This window comes from Oryzias latipes, chromosome 22 (assembly GCF_053564925.1).
Source record: "Oryzias latipes strain Hd-rR chromosome 22, Olatipes_Hd-rR_3.1".
In the NCBI taxonomy this organism is placed as follows: Eukaryota; Metazoa; Chordata; class Actinopteri; order Beloniformes; family Adrianichthyidae; genus Oryzias; species Oryzias latipes.
The window spans coordinates 30,811,501-30,823,397 of NC_136258.1; the positions used below are offsets into that span (position 1 = coordinate 30,811,501).

General features: G+C 45.8%; 1 long non-coding RNA gene across 1 annotated transcript; it reads left to right on the forward strand.

The window, feature by feature from the left end:
• The first annotated feature begins 2,615 nt into the window (after positions 1–2,615).
• On the forward strand, positions 2,616–4,942 carry LOC144989157 (uncharacterized). Its single transcript, XR_013653306.1, has 2 exons — positions 2,616–2,829; positions 3,088–4,942. It is a non-coding gene; the product is annotated as an uncharacterized LOC144989157 (long non-coding RNA).
• The last annotated feature ends 6,955 nt before the right edge of the window (positions 4,943–11,897 follow it).

Sequence of the window (11,897 nt, forward strand, 5' to 3'; positions counted from 1 at the left end):
ATCTAATTATAAAAGCATATTTAAAATATCTGAGCTTCGTTTGCTCTTTGGCACCATCTAGTGGACAAGAAAATGTACTACACTCAGAGTAAAAAAAGCAAATGATAATTGTGGGACAGAAAACATTATTTCTATTTAACTTATGAGCAAATAAATATGTAAATCTTTATATAAGTAAAAGTAAATGTATTTGTAAATAAAATGTGTTAATCTTTGTTATATCAACATAAATAGTAACTATAGTAAGTATATAGTATACTATAGTAACTAATAGTGCGGCGCTGAGGGACTGTTTCGACACCACAGATTGGGATGTGCTATGCAGGCCACACGGGGAGGACATCGACAGCCTGACAACCTGCATCACAGACTATATAAATTTCTGCGTGGAGAACACCGTACCTATGAAGAGGGTACGGTGCTTCTCCAACAACAAACCCTGGGTGACCCCAGAATTAAAAACTCTGCTGAAAGAGAAGAAGAGGCTTTTCAAGACTGGTAACAAAGAAGAGCTGAGGAGGACCCAGAAAGAGCTGAAGAGAGAGATAAGGAGGGGTAAGGACAGCTACAGGAGGAAGCTGGAGGAGTGCCTCCAGAATAACAACACCAGAGAGGTCTGGAGAGGTCTGAAAACTATCTCTGGACACGGGAGGGACAGCGGAAGGGGCCCGGAAGCGGGAAACCGTGAATGGGCCAATGAACTTAACCTGTTCTTCAATAGATTTGACTGTGCTCCTGCTTCCTCCCCCACCCCCCACAGCCCTGACCAAACGGCACCCATTAACCACCCCCTATCCTCAACCCCCCACGACACCCCCACCCCCGAGAACACCGCTGAACTGTCACCAGAAACACACCTCCTTCCACCACAATCTGCTGGGGGGATCCATTCACCCCAACCCCCACCCAACATAACAGGGCTCCCTTCACATCACCCCTCCAACTTCTCCATAACCACGAACCAGGTGAGGAGGGAGCTGAGGAGGATCAAACCAAGGAAGGCTACTGGCCCAGATGGCATCAGCTCCAGACTCCTCAAGGACTGTGCAGATCAACTCTGTGGGATTTTTCTGCACATCTTCAACATGAGCATCAGTCTGGAGAGAGTTCCGACCCTGTGGAAAACATCCTGCGTGGTCCCAGTTCCAAAGACTGCACATCCCTGTGGGCCGAACCACTTCAGGCCAGTAGTCCTAACTTCTCATCTGATGAAGACCATGGAGAGGATCATCCTGGACCACCTCCATCATCTGGTGAACGACAACATGGACCCGCTGCAGTTCGCCTATCGTCCAGGAATAGGTGTGGAAGACGCTGTCATCTACCTGCTGAACAGATGCTTTTCCCACCTAGACGATACTGGCAGCACTGTGAGAGTCATGTTCTTTGACTTCTCCAGTGCTTTCAACACCATCAAACCATCACTGCTCAGGGGGAAGCTGGAGGGAGCTGGAGTCAACAGTAGCCTGGCTGCATGGACCATCGACTACCTCTCCAACAGGTCGCAGTATGTGAGGCTTCATGACTGTGTGTCTGATGTGGTAGTCTGCAGCACTGGGGTACCACAGGGTACTGTGCTCTCTCCTTACCTCTTCACCCTGTATACATCAGACTTCACACACAACACTGACAGCTGCCACCTCCAGAACTTCTCTGATGATACAGCCATTGTCGGGCGGATATCTCAGGGAAACGATCTGGAGTACCTTGATCACCAACTTTGTGGACTGGTGTGCCCTGAACCACCTGCACATCAACGCCAGCAAGACAAAGGAGGTGATGATCGACTTCAGCAGGAAACCACATCTGACTGCACCGGTGAACATCCAGGGCTTGGACATCGAGGTCGTGCAGGACTATAAATACCTGGGTGTTCACCTAAACAATAAACTGGACTGGACACACAACACAAATGCCCTGTACAAGAAGGGCCAAAGTCGTCTCCACCTGCTCAGACGACTGAGGTCCTTTGGGGTGTGCAGGACACTGCTAAGAACTTTTTATGACTCTGCGGTGTCTTCATCCATCCTTTATGCAGTGGTCTGCTGGGGCAGTGGGAGAAAGGAAGAGAGAAAGGAAGAGACTGAACAAGCTGATCAGACGGGCCGGCTCTGTCCTGGACTGCTCCCTGGACTCCATCGAGAAGGTGGGTGAGAGGAGGATGTTAGCCAAGCTGACATCAATCATGGACAACCCCTCTCACCCGCTGTACCAGACTGTTTCAGACCTCAGCAGTGGCAGACTGCTGCACCCACGATGCAAGAAGGAACGCTACCGCAGGTCCTTCATCCCAGCTGCTATCAGGCTGTTCAATGCCAGCCTAAGTAAATAGTTTTTATAGTTTTTGTTTTTTATTCACTGTACAAAACTGTATATACAGATGACCTCTATATACCTGCACATCTCTTTCCCTGTTTATTTATCAGTACACTCTTACTTTTGTATATATTCTTTCAAATGTGTGTCTGTCTAACTCGTCATTACTGTCTGTACATACTTGTACCAAACTCCATGCTACTGTGAAAAGGAAATTTCTCATTTGTGGGATTAATAAACAAATCTAATTTCTATATTAACATAGAGTGTTGTTGTTTCTCTTTTGGCTTTTTCCCATCAGGGGTCGCCACAGCGAACGAGTCACATGGTAAACTTGGCAATGTTTTACGCTGGATGCCCTTCCTGACGCAACCCTCTCAAAGCAACCGGGCTTGGAACCGGCACAGAGGTAGAGAGGGGAACAGGGAGCAGCCCGAAGTCGAACCCTGGTTTCACGGACGGAAGGTGCTGCAAACCAGCACGAGCTAAACCGGCTCCCTTTATTAACATAGAGTATGTAACAAAATATCTCATGTTGCAGAATTTTTAAAAGCAGAAACCAATTTCATGTTGAAACTGCTCTTTTTTGTCATTTACAGTTTAGATTCATTGTTTCCAAATATTACTAACATTTAATTCACACTTGCTAAATATCTCATTTACTGATGTACTTGTTCAACACTTTTGTATTTTTTATAGAAATTGTTGTTGTCATCTCAGAAATATTGTGGTGGGACATGGATGTCATTTCTATCCATTCTTTTTCTTCAGATCTGTCCATCTAACAATGAACATGGATCCCTCCTATACCCAATAGCACACGGACCTCAGCCCAGGCCTTCACCTGTGGACAGTCGTGTGTCAGTGACACGGGGACAGCAGTGAGGTGTGCACTCCTGAACCAGGTCACTCCAAAGTCATGCAGTGCAGACTTTCAGCATGGTTGTGTTATGTGTGGATGTGAGTGTGTAGCAGGGTTCCTGTGGGATCCTGAAACGTCTGAAAAACATTACATATAGGTATGTGGACATTATACCTGAAAAAGCCTTCTAAAGTCTGAAAATGTGATGGCCGAGCCTGGAAGTTCTGCATATTAAAGCTCTTGTCAGGAATAGATAAAAAGTCATTTAAAAAATAACACTCAAGAATCTCTCAAACACACCTGACATGAAGAAATAATGACAGTGATGAGCTGATCGTGATGACATCATACAACATGGAGGTGGTACCCAGGTCTGACCCCTGGCTGGACTACAAACATGCTGTTGACCAACTATATGGATTTTGTGACTCTTTCACAAGTGCTGTGGTTTTGTTTGTTGAAGAATTGCCTGATGGGACATTGAAGGATTTCATTTTCTTTGTCAAAGGTCCTGGGAAACAGGCTGAGACATTGGTCTGAATTTTTTAAAAAGTTCTCAAAGTCTTCAATTGAACTTGAAGAAACTTCCAGGAACCCTGATGTGAACTCATTGAACAGATAAAATTCCTGCTCTGTTCTAAAAGGAGTTCTCTTTTCTACATCCGGTGATGGAAAGCAGAAGCTGCAGTGATGAAGACGCTGATGGACTCTTCATGCCAAGGACCAGCAAGACGGAAGTCTGCACATCCTCACAATCACACACACACAAGCACACACCCACACACATACACACACTAGCCGCGGTTACATGGGCAAAATATCTTGATCGGATCAATGGTCGGGTTACAATTCACCCGTGCACATGGGCACAGAAAACCTTTTTCCGATTAGAAGAAACGTTCACATGGGTCACACTTTGGGTCGGAATAAATCATTTGGGCATGCACAGTAGTGTCCAAAACCCGGAAGGGAGATGTGTCCCGTTCTAAACAAACCTTTGCTGTCACATATATTTATGCAGCAGCTCGGTAATATACGAGGCGATCTTCCAAACGGGCTTTTATGAATGTTCTGAACATTATGAAGCGCCTGTTTGCTCATCACCTTATATTTAATCCGAGTGGTCAGTGCTTTTTTGTGGAAGAACGGAGCTGGTACTAGAACCCAGTGTTAGGAGAGGCTACCAACACGTGTTTAACAACATTAGCCTTTTGATGGACACAAAATCCAGGACCATGCTGCATGCTGCAATCTGCAGCTTGGCTGCACGTAAATATGTGGGAATGACATCGGCCTTTATTTTGTCGGGGCACAACTGGAAACACAATTCCATGTGATATTTTGAACAGTTTCTAAGGACTGAGCGGCATTTCTGCTCTGGAAAGCTCACACACTGCCCCAGGACCGCAGCCGCTAACCCAGAGCGGCGGTTTGGCTCAAACATAACAAAACAACAAAACGCACATGTAACAAAGCACCCTCCCCTCAAACACATCCGGCTTCTCTGCTCAGAGAGGTTCACTCGGTCCACTGGCACTGCTGCCCGAACGCAGAGCTCGGGTGCCGGGTCCAGACGTCAGTGGGCATGCATTCCCCCCGCAGCTCCCTCGTGAGGGGTGAAAGAGAGGTGAAGAACCAGCGGGGCGAGAGCGGAGCGGCGCTTTGCACGGCATAGTGGTTTCAGATTGTGTCAGTCATGAAAGTAAAAATCTTGTAAATAACTGTGTTGCAGAAATAAAAGTCTCTTCACACTGGAGAAATGAACAGGTGTTTTTCATGTCAGTTTTCACAAATTAGCATTATACCTAAAATAACATTGATTCTATGAGCTATAGCCAAATGAACTACTATCTGAATGGAAGATTCATGCATTCATCTCTTCACTCAAGTTCTGGCCCTTCATTTTAAAAGCTTTGACTCAAAGACACATTCTTGTCAAATATGTGAAAACTTTCACTGTTGGACAGTAACACATAATGAAAAATGGGTTCATAAATTCAAACAAACTCTTCATACTTTCATACTGGAGTTACCACGTTTACAGTGCAACAACACAAGAAAAATGTGACCTGCTGAGGATGTTTAACCTAGAAAGTCAAGTTTCTATCCAGCCATCCATATTTTTCACCAGTTTGATCCTTTGTGGGGACAGAGAGCTGCAAGAGTCTGGCTACTTTTGGGCTAAGGCTACACCCTGGACTTCACTTATATCACATGCATCTCAGATCAGCCTTACAGGAAGAATAGAATAGAATAGAATAGAATGCCTTTATTGTCACTGTGCACATGTACAATTTGCGTCATACGCATTTGCAGTGAAATGAAAAAAGCCGCTCACTATTCAGTGCTAACATGCATAGAAAATAATTTCACAGAAATAATGGAATAATAAAATAATTTCTCAAAAATGAAGAATACAATATACCAAGTACCAAAAAAATGTACAAAGGTGCAAAATGTGCAATAGAAAATAGAAGATTTCCACGGAGAGGTAGTAGTTAAAACAAAACGAAAAAACAGTTATGCCCATGATGGCAGAGATATATTGCACTTAATATATTGCACACGATGAGATTATATTGCACATAATGAGATGGTGTTGACATGATGAGATGAGCATAGTGAAAGAGGGAGACATGGGGGGTGGAGCTGTCAGTGACCGTGCATGTGGGAGTTCAGGATGGTTATGGCTTTGGGGAAAAAACTGTTCCTAAGGCGGTTTGTCCTTGATCTGATGCACATGTAGCGCCTTCCTGGGGGCAGCAGGTCAAACAGTCCAGAGCCAGGGTGGGAAATGTGTTTTATGATCTTCCCAGCTCTGCTAAGACAGCGGGAAGTGTAGATGTCCGACAGGGAGGGGAGGGGAGAGCCGATGATCCTCTGAGCTGCTTTGACTACCCTCTCTGCAGTCTCTCCCTGTCTGCCATGGTGCAGCTGCCATACCACACCCTAATACAGTACGTCAGAAGGCTTTCAATGGACGTACGGTACAAGGTTGTCAGCAGGCTGGGGTCCAGATTGTGCTTTCTGAGGACCCGCAGAAAGTGGAGTCTCTGCTGGGCCTTCTTGATGACCTCTGTGATGCTTTCTGTCCAGGATATGTTGTTGGAGAAGACATGTCCCAGAAACCTGAAGGTGTGGACCCTCTCCACACACTCTCCATTGATGTAGAGGGGAGCTGGGTCGGTGCTGTGCCTCCTGAAGTCAACGATGATTTCCTTGCTTTTCTGGGTGTTCAGAGCTAAGTTGTTGTCTGAACACCAAGCTGCCAGCTTCAGGACTCCCTCCCTGTAGGCTGCCTCGTCTCCCTTTGAGATGAGTCCGACGAATGTGGTGTCATCAGCAAACTTCACGATAAGGTTGCTGTCGTGCTGCGGACTGCAGTCGTGGGTGTAGAGGCAGTACAGGAGGGGGCTCAGCACACAGCCTGGGGCCGGTTAGTGAGGAAGACCTTTAACCAGGCACATGTGAGGGGGTGCAGGCCTAAAGTGAGCATTCGGACATAGCTCTGCTGCTCCTCCAGGTGGCTCAGCGCAGCATGCAGGGCACTTACAGTTTGTAACTTGCGGCTTTAATTATGGCCCGCAGCAGTCATAGACTGCAAGGACCATATTGTAACTGCTACGAGGGTCGAACACTCAAAAAGGTCCAAAACGTCAAAAAAACGCGTCAAAACGCCAAAAAATGGGGTCAAAAGTCGCCCAAAGCACACAACAACACGACAATTGTGTAACGCAACAAAAATACACACACACACGCACAACACCATCGCACAAACGACAAAATTGTAGTCGCAAAAATGACGACAAAGACACAAAAAAGCCCCAAAAAGCCCTCAAAGAACGGGTTTAAAGCCAAAAAGACATGCCCAGCCTATAGTAAAAGACAGGCCGCATTGAAATACATAGGAAATCCTAACCGCAAAAACTTCTATATTGTTTCTGCTTCGTTTCATTTTTATGGCCCGCAGCACTCACAGAGTGCAAGGACCATATTGTAACTGCTACGAGGGTCGAACACTCAAAAAGTCCAAAACGTCAAAAAAACGCGTCAAAACGCCAAAAAATGGGGTCAAAAGTCGCCCAAAGCACAAAACGACACGACAATTGTGTAACGCAACAAAAATACACACACACACGCACAACACCATCGCACAAACGTTAGAATTGTAGTCGCAAAAATGACGACAAAAACACAAAAAAGCCCCAAAAAGCCCTCAAAAGACGGGTTTAAAGCCAAACAGACATGCCCAGCCTATAGTAAAAGACAGGCCGCATTGAAATACATAGGCCACCTGACTGCAAAAACTTCTATATTGTTTCTGCTTCGTTTCATTATTATGGCCCGCAGCACTCACAGAGTGCAAGGACCATATTGTAACTGCTACGAGGGTCGACCCCCAAAAAGGTCCAAAACGTCAAAAAAACGCGTTAAAACGCCAAAAAATGGGGTCAAAAGTCGCCCAAAGCACACAACGACTCGACAATTGTGTAACGCAACAAAAATAGACACAATCACGCACAACACCAACGCAAAAACGACAAAATTGTAGTCGCAAAAATGACGACAAAAACACGAAAAAGCCAAAAAAAGCCCCAAAAAGCCCTCAAAAGAAGGGTTTAAAGCCAAAAAGACATGCCCAGCCTATAGTAAAAGACAGGCCGCATTGAAATACATAGGCCACCTGACTGCAAAAACTTCTATATTGTTTTTCGAATGTTTATTATTATTATGGCCCGCAGCACTCACAGAGTGCAAGGACCATATTGTAACTGGTACGAGGGTCGAACACTCAAAAAGTCCAAAACGTCAAAAAAACGCGTCAAAACGCCAAAAAATGGGGTCAAAAGTCGCCCAAAGCACAAAACGACACGACAATTGTGTAACACAACAAAAATACACACACACACGCACAACACCAACGCACAAACGTCAAAATTGTAGTCGCAAAAATGACGACAAAAAACCAAAAAAGCCCCAAAAAGCCCTCAAAGAACGGGTTTAAAGCCAAAAAGACATGCCCAGCCTATAGTAAAAGACAGGCCGCATTGAAATACATAGGCCACCTGACTGCAAAAACTTCTATATTGTTTCTGCTTCGTTTCATTATTATTATTATGGCCCGCAGCAGCAGTCACTGACTGCAAGGACCATATTGTTTTCGCAGTTGGAACGACGACTTCGCCGCCTTTCAGCGAGAATTTGACCCCCGCCGCATGCTCGAAAAGTCACCAAAATGTGCACACACCTGGGATAAATTGCAAATGAATTTTCCACAAAGTCAACGTCACCCCCCCGAAGACGATGACATCACGGCCAGCGATCCCGTCAAAAAAATGAATGGGCCGAAAATCGCGTATGGGGCCGAACAAAATGTACTTCAAAATACGGCCGCGAAACCAAGACACACGTGTCGGGGATATCCCAAAGATGTTTTGAAAGCATTATGGGACGGCCACACGACCTACGGCTTGGCGGCCATTTTGTGGCGAACTCTGAGAATTGGCGATTTTCGTGTTTTCCCACAATATGGGGAAAAGACACTTTTGTTTGAAGGATTTTCACGCAATTGCACACACTTGCTGCCAGCTCCAGTCTACAAACACCCCAGAAGTGTCATTGACCTTTGACCTTGGGAAAAGGCCGCCATCTGGAATTTTCTCAAAAAAGCACCTTTAGCACCAGATACAAACGAAAACTCGTCGCTGGAATTTTCATCAATCGTCTCGTAACTTTTCGGGCACCAACGGCCAGCTACTCTGGACAAAATGTTGGAATTAGAAGTTGTAGATTTTGAACGGCGTGCGCGTGGCGAGCTAGCAACCGTTGCCATCTTGGCTAGCTCGCACATTTTTCATCGGAATGTCGTGAAGAGGAAATATGCGATTCCTTGGCCCGCGCTGAACAAAACGATGCTACGCACAACAAGATCGATAAAGGAATGTGGGCGTGGTAAGCAAAAAACCGTCGCAAAAAAATGTGCCGACTCGGCAAAAACGAAAAAATTCGGAACTTTTTTTTTGAGAATCGACTAACGAAACCAATATACCCTTGTCCGCGATATCCAAAGGACGTTTTGAAATCATTACGGGATGGTGACACGACCTACGGTTTGGCGGCCATTTTGTGCCAAAATCTGCCATTTTGCGTTTTTCGCGTTTTTACACAATATGGAAAAATGAACTTTTTTTCGAGCGATTTTCACGAAATTTGACTCACATGTTGCTAGAGCCAGTCCACAACTACCTCTGGAGTTTCGTCCACCTTTGACCTCGGGAAAAGGCCGCCATCTTGAATCTTCTATAAAAAACGCCTTTACCCCTGGATTCAATCGTAAACTTGTCGTTGGAAATTTCCGCGATCGTCTCGAAACTTTTTGGGCATCAACGGCAAGCTACTGTGAAAAAAATGTTGCAATTAGAAGTTGTAGATTTTGAACGGCGTCCGCGTGGCGAGCTCGCAAAGTTGCGCACTGCTATTCCTCATACCTTATTATGGCCCGCAGCAGCAGTCACTGACTGCAAGGACCATATTGTTTTCGCAGTTGGAACGACGACTTCGCCGCCTTTCAGCGAGAATTTGACCCCCGCCGCATGCTCGAAAAGTCACCAAAATGTGCACACACCTGGGATAAATTGCAAATGAATTTTCCACAAAGTCAACGTCACCCCCCCGAAGACGATGACATCACGGCCAGCGATCCCGTCAAAAAAATGAATGGGCCGAAAATCGCGTATGGGGCCGAACAAAATGTACTTCAAAATACGGCCGCGAAACCAAGACACACGTGTCGGGGATATCCCAAAGATGTTTTGAAAGCATTATGGGACGGCCACACGACCTACGGCTTGGCGGCCATTTTGTGGCGAACTCTGAGAATTGGCGATTTTCGTGTTTTCCCACAATATGGGGAAAAGACACTTTTGTTTGAAGGATTTTCACGCAATTGCACACACTTGCTGCCAGCTCCAGTCTACAAACACCCCAGAAGTGTCATTGACCTTTGACCTTGGGAAAAGGCCGCCATCTGGAATTTTCTCAAAAAAGCACCTTTAGCACCAGATACAAACGAAAACTCGTCGCTGGAATTTTCATCAATCGTCTCGTAACTTTTCGGGCACCAACGGCCAGCTACTCTGGACAAAATGTTGGAATTAGAAGTTGTAGATTTTGAACGGCGTGCGCGTGGCGAGCTAGCAACCGTTGCCATCTTGGCTAGCTCGCACATTTTTCATCGGAATGTCGTGAAGAGGAAATATGCGATTCCTTGGCCCGCGCTGAACAAAACGATGCTACGCACAACAAGATCGATAAAGGAATGTGGGCGTGGTAAGCAAAAAACCGTCGCAAAAAAATGTGCCGACTCGGCAAAAACGAAAAAATTCGGAACTTTTTTTTTGAGAATCGACTAACGAAACCAATATACCCTTGTCCGCGATATCCAAAGGACGTTTTGAAATCATTACGGGATGGTGACACGACCTACGGTTTGGCGGCCATTTTGTGCCAAAATCTGCCATTTTGCGTTTTTCGCGTTTTTACACAATATGGAAAAATGAACTTTTTTTCGAGCGATTTTCACGAAATTTGACTCACATGTTGCTAGAGCCAGTCCACAACTACCTCTGGAGTTTCGTCCACCTTTGACCTCGGGAAAAGGCCGCCATCTTGAATCTTCTATAAAAAACGCCTTTACCCCTGGATTCAATCGTAAACTTGTCGTTGGAAATTTCCGCGATCGTCTCGAAACTTTTTGGGCATCAACGGCAAGCTACTGTGAAAAAAATGTTGCAATTAGAAGTTGTAGATTTTGAACGGCGTCCGCGTGGCGAGCTCGCAAAGTTGCGCACTGCTATTCCTCATACCTTATTATGGCCCGCAGCAGCAGTCACTGACTGCAAGGACCATATTGTTTTCGCAGTTGGAACGACGACTTCGCCGCCTTTCAGCGAGAATTTGACCCCCGCCGCATGCTCGAAAAGTCACCAAAATGTGCACACACCTGGGATAAATTGCAAATGAATTTTCCACAAAGTCAACGTCACCCCCCCGAAGACGATGACATCACGGCCAGCGATCCCGTCAAAAAAATGAATGGGCCGAAAATCGCGTATGGGGCCGAACAAAATGTACTTCAAAATACGGCCGCGAAACCAAGACACACGTGTCGGGGATATCCCAAAGATGTTTTGAAAGCATTATGGGACGGCCACACGACCTACGGCTTGGCGGCCATTTTGTGGCGAACTCTGAGAATTGGCGATTTTCGTGTTTTCCCACAATATGGGGAAAAGACACTTTTGTTTGAAGGATTTTCACGCAATTGCACACACTTGCTGCCAGCTCCAGTCTACAAACACCCCAGAAGTGTCATTGACCTTTGACCTTGGGAAAAGGCCGCCATCTGGAATTTTCTCAAAAAAGCACCTTTAGCACCAGATACAAACGAAAACTCGTCGCTGGAATTTTCATCAATCGTCTCGTAACTTTTCGGGCACCAACGGCCAGCTACTCTGGACAAAATGTTGGAATTAGAAGTTGTAGATTTTGAACGGCGTGCGCGTGGCGAGCTAGCAACCGTTGCCATCTTGGCTAGCTCGCACATTTTTCATCGGAATGTCGTGAAGAGGAAATATGCGATTCCTTGGCCCGCGCTGAACAAAACGATGCTACGCACAACAAGATCGATAAAGGAATGTGGGCGTGGTAAGCAAAAAAC